Source organism: Castor canadensis, chromosome 3 (genome assembly GCF_047511655.1).
Source record: "Castor canadensis chromosome 3, mCasCan1.hap1v2, whole genome shotgun sequence".
In the NCBI taxonomy this organism is placed as follows: Eukaryota; Metazoa; Chordata; class Mammalia; order Rodentia; family Castoridae; genus Castor; species Castor canadensis.
This window is the reverse complement of record NC_133388.1, coordinates 1,583,066-1,601,713: the sequence shown is the minus strand read 5'-3', so window position 1 is coordinate 1,601,713 and position 18,648 is coordinate 1,583,066.

The following is an 18,648-nucleotide window of genomic DNA, read 5'->3' as shown; positions in this document are numbered from 1 at the left end:
GACCTAGCCACACAGAAATCAAACTTGGGAAGACTGAGGAGGACATAGCAATAATGCATGGTTAAGAACATGGAGGTGATCATGCAAATAGAGATCTTAGGTCACACCAGTTCCCTGATCCTAGATGACACTGCCCTCCCCTCAAGTGTCTGCATCTTGGTCTATATTGGAGTGGCATCCTGTGAATTTTCTGATTTCATTACTTAGTTTTCCTTCTGAAAACCCCTCATTTATTCTGTCGTGCCAATCTCATAATCATGTTTGATTTACCAAATCCAGTCTCCCTTGGCACATTGCTACATTACTACACGGCCACAGTGAGTATTTTCCAAATTGTTAAGTTCTCAGGCCTCACATGACTCACGTACAGTGCTGCAATCATGGAAATAACAAATCATTTCTAACAATTTCATTTCCACAGCTGCTTCCACACCTCCAGGTACAAGTTAAAGCTGCACCACCACTGTCTTACTCTGTGCTTACTTAAGAAAACACATCATACTTGGTGATCATCATATCATAGACAATTTCCACTCACAGTTCTGGATCCTGGGAAGTCCAGCATCAAGATATTAATTCTCAGAATCTGGTAAGTCTGGTACTCTGCTGCCAATCTGACAAGTCTATGCCTGGGTACATTCAGAAACGTTTTCTCAGCACTTGGGAAGCAGAAGTCCTATAGAATCATGGCAAGACATGAAAACCAGAGCAAACCACATACATCTAGAAATCTTTTGTACTTCTGATATCCATCCCAAGCTGCCTGCCCTATGCTTAAGAAGTAAATGGCCCAGATTCTTAGAGAACAATGCAGAGTGAGTATATCTTCAGTGTCTGGAGGCAGCTGACCCAGTCAAAAACCTGGAACAGGGGTCCACAGCCACTCTACCACCCCAGGCTTCACCACAGATGAAGGATGAAATGGAGACTGGAAATGCTGCAGCTGTAGTGCTGAGAGTGGGCAGTTGAACCTGAATTCATCTTTCATGTTTGCTATTCACCAAGCATTATGACATGCCTTCCCCACAGAACAGGGAGAGATTCCTCCAGGAGACTACTCAATTGCTGTCCCTTCTGCCATGGCCTCCAGCCAGACGACTGCCTCTTAGGCTTTCCAAAGTTTCCAGGAAGTTGGACTGACAGAGTTGTCATGAAGTTTCTTCTGATTGGATATTCTGGCCAGGATAGTAGAACTGTGATGTCATGAGGTAATTACTTCTGATTGGCTCCTCTGGCAAGGACAAATGGACTGATTGTGATGTCATGAGGAACTTGATTCTCATGGATCACCTGGCCAGCAACTTCCTCTGCTGCCAAAACCCTCCTCAACTGTCAGCAACCTGAATGGAAGTGACTGGGTGCCATCTTCTGTTGAGATAATAATTTTTCTTCTCCAATATCCCAAGTGAGCTTTCTGGGACCACCTTGAATGAAGCTGAAATGGCATGTAATTTCTGACAGTTTCTAAAAAAGGAACAAGGATTCACTAGATATGAGGTAGAGAAAGAATGACACATGACAGGTAAAAAACACCACAGGTGTTTAGACTTCTTCAGCCATTACTGGCAATTTTATATTGGCCAAGTCAGTTAACCTCTCAGAAGTCCATCTTTGAATGTAAAAAAAAATAGTGGCTAATGTTACCCTGAAAAGTTAACCACCAGTAGTCAATGGATTCTGTCTTTAATTAGAACATTCTGTGTCTATAACTCTATATACCTCCAGGTTTTTGTCTCTCTTTCTCTCGGTCTTTTGATATCTCTCTCTGTCTGTCTGTCTCTCTCTCTGTCTTTCTGAATCATTTCCTCTTCAGCCCTCCAACCCAAAGGCATATGAGATATCTTACCAACAGGGTGGACTGGTTGATCAAATGAAGCTTCTCTAATTATGGTGCCCATTGACCCATATCTCCTGTCTTGGCAGCAGTCTCTGCCATTTCAAAGTTCCTACAGCAATTACCATAGCTGCGATATGATGAAGAAGATACTGGTTACTCAACCCTGGTGTGAAGCACTTACTCCAGAGCCCATCTCCCTCTGGTCTACAGCAATACTCTGGAACACTTTGGCGCCATCTACTGGACAGAGGATCACTTAAACCTGCAGTTGGTTAATTTGGACAAAGGCAAACCACTCAAATTTCAATTGGCATGTAATTTTTATAATTTCCAAAAGCCTAAGAAGCCATACCTAGTGTTGTGTTATAGAGACAAGGACACAAAACTGACAGTGAAAGTAGTCCTCCAGCTGTTCCATTTATTTCATCCATTACTAAGTATTTTACCGTGGGAAAGCCAATTCAGCTCTTACAAGTCAATCTTTGGCCAATATAGGAACATCTTTTAGGGAACCAAAGTACTTCGCAAACAGGAGTCATATGATTGTTTTTTCTCAATCTCTGTCACTGTTCCCAAACACACACAAACACACACAAATGCACAGATCCCTGCCATCTCCACACACCAACATGCACAAATCAAGATACAAACAGACACAAACACACACACTCTCTCTCAAACACACTCCCTGAGTATTTTCAAATAATGTGATATTACATGTCATAGTTAATTTATGAATGATTATCATGTGAGCATCATCTTCCTGTAATATTTAATATGTACTGACTGGGCAGTAGAGTTCAATGGTAGGCTGAAACTCACAGTTTCAGACAGCTCTGGGCCTCACAGTCAGTTCAAGAATGCCTGTATCACAAAAGGAGCTCAAGGCCAAACAGGGAAGAACAGTGATAACAAGGCTAAGCCTGTGTGCATTCTGAAACCCCTTCTCTGACTTTGGGAGGCAGAAATCCAATAACACCAAGCTGAGACACCAAAACCACTTCTGAAATCCATCAGAAACAGGCTGCCCTATGTTTCAGCAGGTCAACTGCCCACATTCTTTGAGAACTCTGCAGGCTGAGTAGATCTTTGGTATCTGGAGGTAACTGTTCCACTACATAAGGTCCACTCTACTGCTCCAGGCTTCATCAAAGCTGAAGGAGAAAGTGGTGAGTGCAAACCCTGCATCTGTGGTGCTGAGAGGGGGCACTTGACCCTGAATTCACCTCTCATGGTTACTGCTTACCAAGCAACATGATATGTCTTCCACTCAGAGCTGTTCTACGTTCCTCCAGGTGGCTATTCCATGCTGTCCCTTCTCCATGGCCTCTAGCCAGATAGCTGCACCTCAATGTATTGAGAGTTCCAAGGAAGTTGGACTGACTGTTATGTCATGGGGAAGTTGCTTCTCATTGGAATATCTGGTCAGGGAAGTTGGAATGACAGTGATGTCATGAAAAGTCACCTCTGATTGATCCTCTGACCAGGTGAGAGCAAACAATGTAAATCTATACTAAAATCAGCTAAATTTTCATTAAAAAGATCTGGACACTTATGTATAACTTCATCCTGCTTTGATACATTCAATGGGCAAATATTTCTTTTGAACCACAAAGTGAATATATACATTATAATAATCTCAAATATAGCAAGAGACCTTAGGGTCAGCTTCCTTTTTCATATTTAATTTTTTCTAACTCACCTCTCAAAACTGAACTAATGTTGATTGATCCACCCTAAATTCCTAATGTGCTACAGACAGGGTAGTTCTCTTTTCATTTCATTACCAAATACAGTATCATCCATGAGTATAGCACCCAAAATATCTACAAAAGCCTTGGGAATAAACAGCAACAGGGTCACAGGGCAAATATCTGATGTCCTTGAAAAGTTGACTAAGTAAGTATTACATGCTGATGGCATTATGATTGAAAACAAATCTGGGGATCAGGGGGAATACAAGGCAGTAGGGGATTGCATGTACATTTCAAGGACGACCTGGAACTCACAAGGATTTCAGGTTCCGGCTGGGCTGTATTGTGAGTCCAAAGACTGACTGGGCAATAGTCAGAATTCAATGGCAACCTGAACAGCACAGTGAGTTTCATACAGTCTAGGCTCTTACAGCCAGTTCAAGGGTGGCCTGGATCAAAAAGATCTCATGACTAAACTGGGCTGCACAGTGAGAAAAATGCTAGGCCTCGGTACATTGGGAAACCCTTTATCAGACCTTGCAATGCAAAAATCCTATGGTATCATGCTGAGACACCAAAACCAGGACAAAACACCTACTTCTAGAAATCCCTTCCACTACTGATATTCATCAGATACTGGCTCCCCTATGCTTTGACAGGTCAACTACCTAGATTCCTCCAAGTTACTACTCCATTGACATCACTTCTTCTATGACCTCAAGACAGACAGCTGCTCTTCAGCCTTCCCAAAGTTCCAGGGCAGTTGGACAAACTAAGATGCCATGAGGAAGTTGCTTCTGATTGTATCCTCTGGCATCATCTTCATGTAATACCTAACATGCACTGATGACAGAGTCCAAGAAACTACACTGCATTAATTTTTTAACCTTAAAAATGGTTGTATGAGATATGGAGATAGACACCAATAAACACACTTCAATAATTATGCAAAATATCCACAAATTTTCTATTTCTATAGGAACATTAGATGATAATATGGTATAAAATGTGCTTGAGGAAGAATTTCACGAGAGAGTTATAGAACATGTTATGCCACTACAAAGAGGGAGGGAGAGTCTCACAAGGGGAGAAAGCCCATGAAACCAAGGACCTTAGCAGGTCTGCCTCTGCAGAGCCTCAGGGCTCCTGCCCCTGTGTTGAGATGCTATAACAAATGGGACTCCAGAACCCAACTGCTTCTGGGCCTTATTGTGTTCTTGGATGTCTCTGTCATACTGAGTGGCCCACAGAGGTTCTGAGTGCCCCTTTGAGGTTCTGATCATCCTATGTTGAAAATAGCAGCCCCCACTGCAAACCCCGGCAGTGATGTTTAGCCTGGGCTCCCACTGACTTCCCTTCAGTGTCTATTCCAAATCCATCCAAACTTTCAGCTTAATCCCAGGAGCAATTTTATTTCCATGCCTCCTAAGGTATCTACAGGATGTTTAAAAATTTTGGAAGAAATTTTGTATCCAGAGTGCCCAGAAATATTTTCTGTTCTTATACTCTGATGTTTTACCCACATGTGCTGGTAGCCTGGGTGACAGGCTGGTCCCTGAGGTGCACCCTTAGTGTCTTCAGATGTAGGGACGGTCAAAGACAAAGGGACCCACTGTTTCCTGGAATCCATCTTCCTCTTGTTCATATGACAGAACCTGGTGCTTCCTTTACTCTTGGTTGAGTTCTGTGATGGAATTGATATAGGCCCAGGAGAGGATCATGGAGCTTTAGAAAATTCCACCCAAATACCCTTTCTGTCTTTTTCTTTTTTTTTTTTTTTGGTGGTACTTGTGTTTGAATTCAGGGCCTCATGCTTGCTAGGCAGGCACACAAATACCACAATACCCTTCCTTGCAATGGCCACTCAATAACCAGAGGATGATTTTCCAAATTCAGTGATCCCATCTGAATTTCCTCTCACAACAGAATTTTTAAAAACACATTGAAGTCCACACTCTGTGTCTGAGGAACAATAATACACAGCTGTGTCCTAGTTCTCAGGCTGTTCATTTGCAGAAGAAATGTGTTCTTGCCATTTTCTCTGGAGATTGTTAATCTCCCCATCACAGAGTTCTCGTAGTATGTGTTACCACTATGTACTTATTCTTTGTCCAACACACTCTTGCCCATTTCTATGTGCTGCCAGACCCAGTTCATACAGGAGATTATGAAGGTGAATCCAGAGGCTTCACAGGAGACTCTCAGAGATATCCCAGGCTGCACCAAAACTCCTCAGACTCCACCAGCTTCACCTCACACTGGTCAGGAAAATGTCACACATACTCACTGATCCTCTCAGTCATGTCCACTCACACACTCACTACCTCTTGTTCTATATAAATCATCTTTTAAAATAGCAACAAGGAAAATCCTGCTCAGCCCCAACTCCATGGTGTGTGGTCTGTGTTCAGTGCGATCATTGAATGTGATCATCTGGGAATCCAGGCATGGGCTCCCCTCCCAGACCTGCAGGGTCAGGGCTGGGCTGGTTTCCATGAGCAGAGAGAGGCTTTATTTGCATGTCCTCCTGATATATACCATTTTCTGGGTTGAAGTCTTAGACACAACAGTGCACAGAGGAGATGAAATATGGCGTTATATGGAGACAATAAAAATGCATTCATAACTTTTGTGATTGTCACAAATTTCTAAACATATTATTTTGTTTTTCACATTCACACCCCTTAGCTCATCTAATATCCTTCACAAATTTTATAGCAAATGGGGTTAACACTGAATTTTTAAAATTGTTAATGTTTTAGGAAAACTACTATGACAGAGATAAGTGAATGAATAATGCATACAGTAAAGTAAAATTCACTAAGTAAATATAAATATTATATGGGATTGTCTTTGTAAATATAAAAGAAATTGAAATCCTGTATGTGTGAGTGTGTGTGTGTTTGTGTGTGATAACATTAATTATTAGACATCAAATCATCATTTGTTTTAAGATCCTCAAAGTGACCACACGATTATTGTCTCTGGTGTCCAGTGTGGACCTGGTCTGCAAACCCCTATAGGATGCCTTTCCACCTGTACAGCACCCTGAGGATGTGGTGTTTACCTAATAATAGTTGCAAGCTCAGTCTTAGGATCAGGGATACTGAAATAACTCCCTCATCTTGAGAAAAGTTTTGGGCATTTAATACTTCTATTGATTGATTTATTACATAATGAAGGAAATTGTCTTCATAGTGTCTAAGACACCGTATGAACCATCATACCTGCTTCTGTGAAATTGACAGTAAAGCAATATTGGAAAAAAGAAGTAAATTCATTGTTTGTATGCCATTTTTGGTTTGGGTTCCTCAATGAAAAACTACAGTGTAGGAATGGCATCCTCAGGGTTCTATGTGCTTTAGGTAAAGGAGGAAACTCTAGATGAAGTTGAAAACCTCCTCTACTTCTGGGAGTTCTCCAACTAGCTCCTCAGGACTCTGCCCAGGGTGAAGTGTGAGCACCTCCTGGTGTCCTGTTCTCCCTGTGAACTTGGTCATAAGCTTGTTTTCAGATCAGGTTCCCAGATTTCATGTGAAAGTCTGACTCGTGGCTGGGAGTCGGTCAGGTAAAGTACATGAGTCTTGTGTCTCACCAATGTGGCCTTATTCTGAGGCTTTAGGATACTCCAAATGATAATTTCATTTCACCTGGAAATGAAATGCGAGTGAATGAGAGTATCCATAGAGGAGACCCTTGGCAGGAAGTGGAAACTACTGATGGGAAACTTAGACCTATTGGGTTAAGTCTGACACTAATGGGTCCTGATGTCCACCTTGTGCCCTAACCAACACCTGTGGGCTTACACTGATGTCTCCTCACAGTGTGTCTGGTAGAATACATACATGAGTCTGTCATCTGATATTGGGATCCTCAGTAGTAAGGAAGTCTGGATCTGTGGTGGCTCTCTGTTATTGTGTGCTCTGGATTTAATAGCTGGATTATAGTTTATCTTCCAACAGCCAATTGGCAAAGGTCCAATAATGAACTTTCACGCAGTCTTATGAAGCAGAGGATATGGTAGCTTGCAAAGTAAATCCAGATACAGAGCAGGTGAGGGACAGTGTCAGTGAGGGCTTCAGAAGTCCAGGTCCTGAATCCTGCATGTGTACCTGGTACATGACAGCAAGGAACAAGGGGCATCAACATCATTCATACACCAAAACCCCATGCCCAGATCTCTTTCCTGAGATGCCTGTGCTCACTGTGAAGTCCCCTCCCTGTTTATTTCACACAATAATACATGAGAATGTCTTCTGTTTATTTTCAGATATAGCACTTCTTGTCATTAACACTTAAAATGAAGAATCTGCCCTTCACTAATGCATTGTCTTCTCTTGTATAAGCATTGGCTTTGTTGCTAGTAAAAACAACCCACTCCAGTCCCTTCCCATAGGTTTTTTGGATTCACATAATGTAGTAATCACTGACCAATTACAGGAGAGTAATCACAGAAATCACAGGAGAGTCTCAGGGCCTCCCAGGTTGCACCAAATGACTTCCAATCTCCCCCAGCTGCACCTTACACTGGGCACCTGCACCTTACACTGGGCACCTGCAAACACAGAGAATCCTGTCCAGGAAACTTGTCGCACTTACGTACTTTTCCTCTCATGCTTGTCCATTCAAACACTCAGAATCTCTCATTATCCATAAGGCAACTTTTAAAATAGCAACAAGATAAACCCAGCTTAACCCCAACTCCATGGCAAGTGATCTGGTTCAGTTCTGATCACTGAATGGATCAGCTGGAAATCCAGAGCTGGTCTCCACTCCCAGGGTTGCCAGAAGAAAATGGCCCGGTTTTTATGAGAAGAGGGAGTCTGTATTTGCAAGTCCTCCTACCGTATAGAAAGTTCCCTGTGGAAGTTTCAGTGATGGAAGTGCCCAGAGAAGATGGGAAATTTCATGGCATAGTGTGGCAGAATAACAGCATTTTAAAAAAAAAGAATTAATAAAACCCAAACCACAGATTGCTGCTCCTTGGAACCACTTTTGCAAAGAATGCTGCAAGTATCTTGGCCTTGTGTCTTACTCTCAGTCAATCAGGTTAGGTAGTGCACTCATAATCCTCCACCCCCTCTTTCAGCTTGGTCAGAGTCTCAGTTATGGAACCCTGTCAGATATTACATCTTTCTCAGATCTTGCATTGCTTTACATATAGGCCTAAAACTCTTGGCAGGAGTCTAGATTCTCAGTGAACCATCAGAAATATTCCATCAGATATGATGTTCTTATTTCCAGAAATTTCTGTACACCTTCACTGTTTGCCCACTGGTCTTAAACAGGGAACAAGAAGAATGATGGCCTAGGAGAGAAGAGGAGGTCACCTAGTCACTTAGGAAAACTGTTTATAGTTGTGTGTAATTGCATTGTATTTAACAGACCGCAGACTCAAGTAAAAGAATATTGAGTATTTAATGAACAAAATAACATACTATAATAGATATATTTAAAAGGTAATGTTATAATGTTTAATAGAAAAGCAGGTGGAAAATATGTGGAATGATATCAGTAGTAAAGAAAAATTACTTGGGATAATGGATGAGGATTTTCCTCACTGTTACTAGTACCTGATAATCAAAAGATTTTTTGGCTCCTCACTCTGCAGGTTCCCGTCCATGACGGGAAGATCAGACCTTCCAGTCATTGGTGGTGGTGACAGAAAGCAATGATTCTTAATGTGTGAGGAGGAACAAACCCTCATATCCTGTCCAGTTATGCAAAGAGAGAAAGGAAGAGACCAAAACCTCACAGCCACTTTCAGGGGAAACACCTAGTGAACCAAAACCTCTAACTAGACCCCACTTCATACATTTTCACAAAACCTATAATGACAAGTTGGGGAAAACACTATAGCACAAGGAACTTTGGGCGACTTTCAGAAACACATGTAGGAATAGAACAATGTTAATATGAAGAAAAATGACTCACTTGAATTTAATTCTACATAAAATCACTAATATACTAAACTAAATGTCTGTGATAATTTATGGATAAATATTAAGAAAAGCACATGTACAAAATAAAATCTATTTTAAAAAACAGTTTATCTGAGAAGATTAAACAATTGGCACTTGGAATAGCAGCCAGTCCCTCCATGTGTTGAGAAGACCTTACCTGTGCTGACCTCACCTGTGCCATAGAGCACTCCACAGCACAGACTGCCTCTACACCTTATGGATCTTGGACATTGGGTGCTTCCTCAGAGACTAGAACCATTGAAACCCTATGCATTTCTTACGCTTTGTCTGTGTGATATCAAGACAGACATCAAGATAAAGAAAAACAGTCATCTGCTGGAAATCTGGGGTAAGGATCTAAAATCCCACTGTTAGAAAAGCACCCCAAGAACAATGGACAACCTAGATGATGATTAATCAGATCTCATTAGACACCTGTGCAACTTTGGCTTATTGCACATATATCTGTGTAACACTGAAAATGCAGTGGTATGAAAATCAGGTGCAATTTCCAATGCTTGGCTGTGACATGAGCTCTAGTCACTGGGGACAAAGGTAAGGTAGTGATCAAACACTCACCATGCCCATTCACTGACTACTGTCTTCACACACACCCTCATGGTCTCATCTACCATGGTGCTCTGAAGCTGGGAACATCTGAAAATCCTGTAACTGAGGGGAGTGAGCTGTAGGAGGTGCCCTGTGGTCTGCATCTGTCTGGGACCCACATGAGGCCGGACTGCTCTGGAGTGGAGCCTGTGTGACCTGGAATCACATGTTTACAAGATCAAGAACCCAGTAGGGTGTCACAAACCTCCCTGTAGTGTCCATGGAAGAATGGAGACATGGCATTCTCCCATGGTGCCTTAAGGATGTAATTTTTAATGACTCTCTTTTTGTCCCTGGAGATGAGGGGACAATGGCAGGAATGGAGCACAACTCCCATGGACATCGGGCATTATGGATCACTGTATTCTGAATTCAGATGTTAAGAGAGAGGAGATGGTGGAGTTTGGTCCTTTGTGATGTTCAGGACAGGAGATAGTGTGTAGGAAACAGGGTTCCATCCATCTCTCTCTAATTATCCACTTTGATTCTCCATGTGGATGCTGAGGAACTGGTCTAAGCACATAACCCCCAGGGATGCTTTCAGAACCCCACCCTGAAAATGACACACAGAATGGCAGTGGTCTTCATCTCTATGCTTGTCTTTTAGCCTCTTTCCTGTATTCTGAGAGCTGTGTTCTCAGCTCTTCTGGAATCCTTCTCCATCCAAGGACCTCAGTGATGAATGGAGAAATGAAACTCTGAAAATCAAGGGATGCAGTGTACATGTGGAGCAGGAGAGTCAACAGCCCAGGGAGCACAGGGACCTGAGTGGCAGAAGAGGTGTGGACTCATCCTACCCACCTAAGACAGGTGTTCTTCTGTTTGAGAGAAGGGGCTCAGGTAAGGGGATTGTGGACTGTGCTGGTGATTGGTCCCATCTTATCCAAATCAAGAAAAAAATCACCTCATCCTTTACCAAGATAAAAGACATCCATCCTGGTTTTGAGAATAGAGACTACATTCTCCACTAAGGATGACCATGAATAACAGAAAAATGACAAAGAAATTTGAGGAGAAAAAATTGGATTTATTGAATTAGACAATCTGAGCAGTTCTCAGTGTGCTGGGTCCATTTATTCATGAGGATGAGGGAAAGATTTAAATGTGTCTTTCTGTAAAAATACAGGTTTTTTTCAGTGCATAAAAATTAGGGTCACTAATGGTCTCATTGTGGTGATGTAGTATGTAAATATAATGTACTTTGCTCAGGTAGACCCCATTACACCATTTCCATTTCTCTATCATTTCTCCCTGATTCCATTCCCACTTTTTTGTGGAGACTCACCTCTACTCTCATGTCATATTTCATTTAACTTTTTTTTTACCCTAGATTCTATTTATGAAAGTAAACATGCAATTTTTTTCTTAGTCTGGCTTATTTCCCTTACAAGAGGCACAAAAGGCCACACGTAAAAATATTATACTCTACTTTAGGAATATCAGTGGAAAGCACAGAAACAGGAAACCAGAGTCTCCTATGGGAAACAGTCCTGTGGAGAGGAAGCCCCAGACCCTGAGAGGAAACTATCACTTAACCTCCCTCTGCAAATGCACATGGCTGACCCTGAGCTTAGTGTGTCCTGTGCACCCCCTGCTTGTTATGTGTGTCCCTGCAGGGAGGTTTGTGTCTGGGCTCACACTGAATTTCACACGCTGTGTGTGTTGTACAGTAATACGTGGCGGTGTCATCGGCTCTCAGGCTGTTCATTTGCAGATAGATTGTGTTCTTGTAATTGTCTCTGGAGATGGTGAATCTGCCCTTCAAAGAGTCTGCGTACTTTGTGCTACCACCATCACTAATAATGTATGAGAGCCATTCCAGCCCCTTCCCTGGAGCCTGTAGGAACTAGTACATGTAGTAATCACTGAAGGTGAATCCAGAGGCTGCACAGGAGAGTTTCAGGGAACCGACATGGTTTACCAAGACCCCCCCACCCAGATTCCACCAGCTGCAACTCACACTGCACACCTGCAAACACAGAGAATCCTGGTCAGGAAATTGTCACATATGCCCACTCTTCCTATCAGTCATGTCCACTCACACATTCAGCGTCTTGTTCTCCGCAAATCACGTTTTAAAATAGCAACAAGTTAAACCCAGATCAGCTCCAACTCCATGGTGAGTGATCTGTGTTCAATGCTGATCATTGAATGGGATCAGGTGGGAACCCAGTGCTGGGCTCTTCTTCCAGAGCTGTAGGTTCAGGGTTGGGCTGTTTTTGATGAATAGAGAGACCTTATTTTCATGTCGTCCTGATATATAAAAAGCTCTGGGTGGAAATCCCTGAAAGGGTAGTGTAAGAGCAGATCTGAGAGTCCTGGCAGAGATTCTTAAAATGAGTAAATTAATGAAAGAAAAGTGTATTCTTAGTGGGTAACCAGTTGGAGGGGCAATGAGAAAAGGACAGAGATAATGGGGGTGAAAAAAATACTTTATACTCATGTAGGAAGATAAAGTAATGAACTATGTTAAAATTGTTTGAAAATAGGGAATGGGTGATCAGATAGAGTAATAGACGGGGTGAATTTGTTCAAATACGTTATATGCATACTTACAAATACAAATGAATGCCCTTTCAACAATTAATAAACATTAAAAAAACTAAAGAAAACATGGTCTCATTATATGATTATTAAACATTATGAACTCATCATTTTTAATGTTTTGCACATACAAAAAACTTGTCATTGAAATAGTAAATTTATCTTCTCTTAAAATATGTGGAAGTATAAAAATGATTATGTTTCTGTAATGTGTATAGGAGTTCATGAAATGTGGGATATCCCATGCACATGGCTCTGTGATTTTACAAGCTCCTCACACTGCTCCCTAAAGCCACCCCTGGACAGAGTGAAGCAAACTTTGTGAGGAGTACAGATCTCCCTTTCTGTGATGGGCACAGGTGTGACTTTCCTGCATTTTAGAGTTTACTAAAAGGAAAAAGAGAACTAGGGTTCAGGCAGATGCATGATTTTGAGTCTCTGGCATTACATGTCACTGTTTATCACAGTCATTTTTTGTACATTAATATGTGTTATCTTTATGTAGACAACGTGCTGTTCTTTTGCACAGGATGTAATAAACTGGACATTTATAGAGAGCATATTTGGAGATGTTGACAACATGGACACTTGTTCAACATCAGCACAAATGGGAACCCATGTTCAATGACATTTGTGTCCTTGGATTCCTCTGTAATCCCCCTCCTACCTTCCCTCCTTTATCTTATCTGCAAACAGTTCATTGCCTTTATGATGTATTACATTTATCTTCATTTTTCACAATTTATAAAACTATAACATGAATTATATACTTTTAAGTTTCTTTCATTTTTAAATAATAATGATCATTGAAAATCCCTCCATGTTTGTTTTATGCTCAGAAATTTCGCAATAGATAAAACACTTTAACTTTTGTCAATTTGCCTGCTAATGGGTGTTGAGATAATTTTTAAGTTCAGTTTATGACACACTAAGCTGTTATTCAGGTTGTAGAGATCTGACAACCTGCTCCTATTCTGACAGCAAAGACGATGACCATATTGAACTGGACTAACTGCCAAACAGCAACTTAACACCTCAAATACCTGACTTCATGGGAGAAAGGGACACACAGAGGACATGGACCATGGAGACATGGGATACTCACAACACCATCCTGCCCTCAATTCCTGCACTAAACATCAGCGAGCAGAAGTAGTGTCCCTGGGACAGACCTCACCAGACAACTTATGAGGGAGATGTAGTTTACATTACATGTTGTTTATGGATTGCTGCAGGACAAGTGTGCTGGGATACCAGCATGTGAATGTTCCACGGTGCAGACTCATGGAGTCTTTGACCTTTTTATTGCTATACTAAAGACCTTATACCTTGTGACCTACAAATGGAAAAATTTCATCTCTCATGACTCTGCAGCTGAGAAGTCCATGAAGAAAACAATGGCAGATTTCTTGGACGTTAGTGCTTGCTCTCTGTTTTTAATTTTCATAATATTTGTATCTTCACATGGCAAAAGAGAGGCTCATTATTTCTTCACATTGCAAAGGAAACAAAAGAGGTCTGTTTCCTCTCACAAGCCCTGTTATAGGACTACTATTTCCATATAAGACAGTATATTTCTCTGGACTAGATTCACATTGCTGTAGGAGATGGATCCACAAGCCTGGCAGCCTTAACTATAGTCTGATGTGTGTACATGACACAGGGGTCTTATGTATGTGAGTGGGTTTCCTCAGCTGTTCTTGGCTGATTTTGCATAAAGAAGCCTGGGCAGGGCTGCTTTTTTGGCAGTATTACCACCCCCAAATGTTTTTTATATATTTTCCCAGTTGAGACTCTCTGGATTGGCTCTAACCCTACAAAATTGCAGGCATTTCTCTTGTGGAGGCACTCTGTACTGAATCCTCCTCATTCCCTAAGGGTATATGGACACCCTTTGAAACCTAGATTTAGGATTCCCTATACTTACAACTCTAGGATTCTGTGGACCTGCAAAAGTGAGTACCAGATGGGCACCATCAAGGTTTTTGGGTTGTGTCCTCTACCAAGGCAACTATCAAAGCCCAAGCTTTACCTGGACACAGTGGAACCTCAGCAGGGAGACTTTGGTCAGTGGTATGGGATCAACTGCAATGGATCCAGTACAATGAACCATGAATTCACACAAGTGCTCTTAGCCCTTTGATGTGCTGTTGTGCTTTTATAATTCTGTTCTCTGGTATTGTGATGGGGTGAAAGTTCTGAAAGTGTTTGGGTCAATCGCTGATTTTCTTGATAAACAGGCCCCTGGGTCCTGTCCACACCAACCTCCTCATAACCAGTTCCCTTAGCCAAGGCCTGTTTGATCTCTTCCACCGTGATTTGATTTCTCTCCTCATTCTTCACTATGTGTACAGGATGATAATTTTCCATAACTGTAAGTGTGCTGTCCATTTGGCTTAAATTCCATGCTTGTCTTGTCTGTCTTATTTGTTTTAAATAAGCAGTAGGGGAAAGCAGTATCATTCACTCTCTCTGTACTTAGAGATCCTCTCCGTCACATATGCTGTCACACTGCCTTAGCTTCTGACACCTACAATGTACTAGGACTCTAAAACACTTCAGCACGCCATGTGTCATTTTATACCAAGGACTTCCTGTCCTTCAGTTCCCAATAGAATTTCCTCACTTGCATCTGAGACCTCAACAGAACCACCTTCATCATACATATTTTTGCCCATATCTGGATCATGATCATTTAGATATTGTGGTTATGCCTAACATTACAGAGTTTCAGTCAATGATGAGCCACCTACAAAGCTATAATCTCATAAGAGTTCAGAGGACCTGAAAAATTCTTGCAAGGATAAATCATTCTGTGCAAAGAACCTTCCTTTGCTGGGAATGATGACTGTCAACACTTGCATCCATAAGAATATACACAGTCAGTACCAGCTTTCAATGTTTTTAAGGAAATGATAGCAGATTTCCTTGTGTTGATTATGCAGGTTTCCTTTGAATCCCTTTCTGATCTGGACCACTGAGAATCCACACTGACTTCTTGGCCATTTCTTCTCAGTCTCCACAACCCTTTGCCAGTAACTTGGGTGACACAGGGCTATATGCAGACACTTTGGTACAGTTCTTAAAATTCCTCACAGCAGTAGCTGATGACAAGTCCTTAGAATCTATCAGGTTGTCACTGCAGTTTCATATTAAACACGTTTCCAGGTCCAGGCGACCCTTTAGCAACTCAGTCACCATGTCCAGTTGTTGCTGGCAGAAGGATGAGTGATGAATTTGCATGGGATTAGTATATAAATTCAGTGTTTCTCAATGCATCCTTTCTGTGGTTATACATTACTGTGGTCTCTTCAACCCATTCCATTGCTCTCCCCTATGCTTTTACTTCCCAATCCCATTGCTCAACAGCTTTTAATATATGTTCTTTTTTCTTTCTTCTTTCTTACCTTCACAGACTTTATGTTTTACAATATTCTTGACACTCCATCATTCTCTTATCCTTTCTCTCTTTTTCTGAGATTCATAGATTAGTTTCACTAATAAAAATATGTTCTACATTTGAGTTTGTACATGAACAAAAGAGACAGTGGAAAACTAAATATGGAAACCTGGGTGTGGTGACTCCTTTCCATAGTCCCATTAGTGTGGTTGTTGTGGCCACAGAAGTAAAAATCAAGAAAGATGTTAAAAAGAATTTCTTTAAAAATATAATAAAATTTAAAGTATATGAATATGTACATGGATGTAAGATGTGTAAATCTATAAATGGATGTGAATATGTAAATGTGCATGCTTGGTTTTGTTTATATGTTCATCTTTTGGATCTATCTTCCACATAGGAGAGAAAAATGTGGCCTTTGACTCTCTGATCCTGGTTTACTTCACTAAATATGATGTCCTCTGGTTGCCTCCATTTACCTTCAAAGCACATGTCATTATTCCTTTTGGCTAAGTAAAACTCCATTATGTATGCATACCACGTTTTCTTTATCAGTTCATCAGTTGTAGGGCTTCTCTGTTGTTTCAATTACTTGGCTATTGTTAATGGTGCTGTGATGATCATTAGTGTACTTGTGACTCTATTGTATCATTACTTACATTCCTTCAATATGTGCCCAGAAGCAGTATTATAGGATCATGTGGCAATTCTATCTTAATCTTTTTGAAGAATCTCTACTCTGCTTTCTATAATGACTGTACTAATTTGCATTCCCACTAGCAACGTATAAGGGTTCTGGCTCCACTGCATCCTCACCAGTGTTTTTGTTGTTATTGCCCTGGATTATGGCCATTCTCACTAGAGTGAGATGAAATTTTTACGTGGATTTGATTTGCATCTGTTTTCCAGCCAGAGATTAAGACCAATTTATGTATTTGAGAATTTCCTTTTTAATTCAAATGCCAATTTCCTCATTGGGATCTTGATTCTTTGGTGGATAAGTTTTTTGAGTTCCCTATAGATTCTGGACATTAATTCCTTATCAGATAATAGCTGGCAAAGATTTCTCCTAATTTTTGAACTGTCTCTTCAGCATATTGACAATTTATTTTGCCGAGCAGAAGCCTTGTAGTTTGATGCAGTCCAATTTGTTCATTCTTTCTCTCAGATATAGAGCCTTTGAGTTCTGCTTAGGATGTTTTACCCTATGCTTTTCTGTTCCAGTGTATTTCATATTTCCTCCTGCAGTTCGGTCAAAGTTTTATGTCTCATCTCAAGGTTCTTAATCCACTTTGAGTGGAATTTGGAACAGGATGAAATTCAGGGATTTAGCTTCAGTCTTATGTGGATATCCAGTTTTCCCAGTAACATTTGCTGAAGACAATATCTTTTCTCCATCTTGTGTTTTTGTTTTGTTTTTGAGAATCATTTAGCTTTAGCTTTGTGGATTTATGCCGTGGTCTTCTGTTGTAATACAATGGTCTTCATGTCTGTTTTGTGCCAATGCTGTTTTTATTGTTATGGCTCTGTACTCTAGTCCAGCATTGGACATTGTGCTCAGAACGGTTTTAAGTATTTGAAGTCTTTTTTGTTGCCATATGTATTTTAGAATTGAATTTTCTGTCTGGTCTCCTAAATTTAATTTATCTGTGTGTTTGCATTCTCTCTGATCTCATTTAGTTTTATATTAGTATCCTTTTTAATATCAGATACTAGCCATTGTGTCTATTCTTAGTGAGCTCATTACTAATTATTACTATTAATTTTTACAATTCAGTGTTTAATATTTCCTTGCATTCTTTGTTGTTTAGATCCTTACTGGTGTAGTTGAGGTTTTAAGGGGATCAGTATTCTTGCTGCTTCATGTGATTTGCATTGAAATTTATACATCTGGGGTTGTTTCTGAGTCTGTGTTCTAATTCAGTGTGCTCCATGGATGGGGTTATATGATGGAATGTAGTGGACTTGGCAGTGACTATCCTCTGACGTATTTTCTTGTATAAATGTAGGGTCATAGTGGCTTAATGTCAATCCCTTCAGCTTTTTGTTCTTAAGATGTTGAATTCTATCCCCTGTTCCACTTAGGCTAGAATGCTTAGCTACTTAAGTTGTCACAGATATTGAACTGCAGCTTTGAGGTAGCAGTAATTCCTGATGAAGATTAGTTACTGCTTACTGCTATAATTCCAGTATGTTTGGTTTTGATTGGAGGAATGATGAATATTCATGGTTCTATAAGGCTAAAGATCCCTTAGATTTGTGATGGAACAGAGACAGAGGCAACAGTCTAGTGGATAACATAAAGTGAAAATTTTATGTAGAAGAGTGTTGTTGTGTTAACACAAATCATTGATTAAGCTACCAATTAGGATGGATAGATGGCTTCAGATTGTTGCAAAGTAGGAGAGACATAGTGGGAGAATAGTGGAGAATATTGAACAGTCAGACAAACATGTATACTCCATAGAACATAAAAAGAATATCTGGAAATCACTTTACCTATTGGAGTGATTGGCAGTGATGGAGGATTGTGGGAGAGAAAACAAACAGGGTATTGTTCACTAAGGATTTGTTCTGGAGGTTGTCAAGCACAAAGCATAA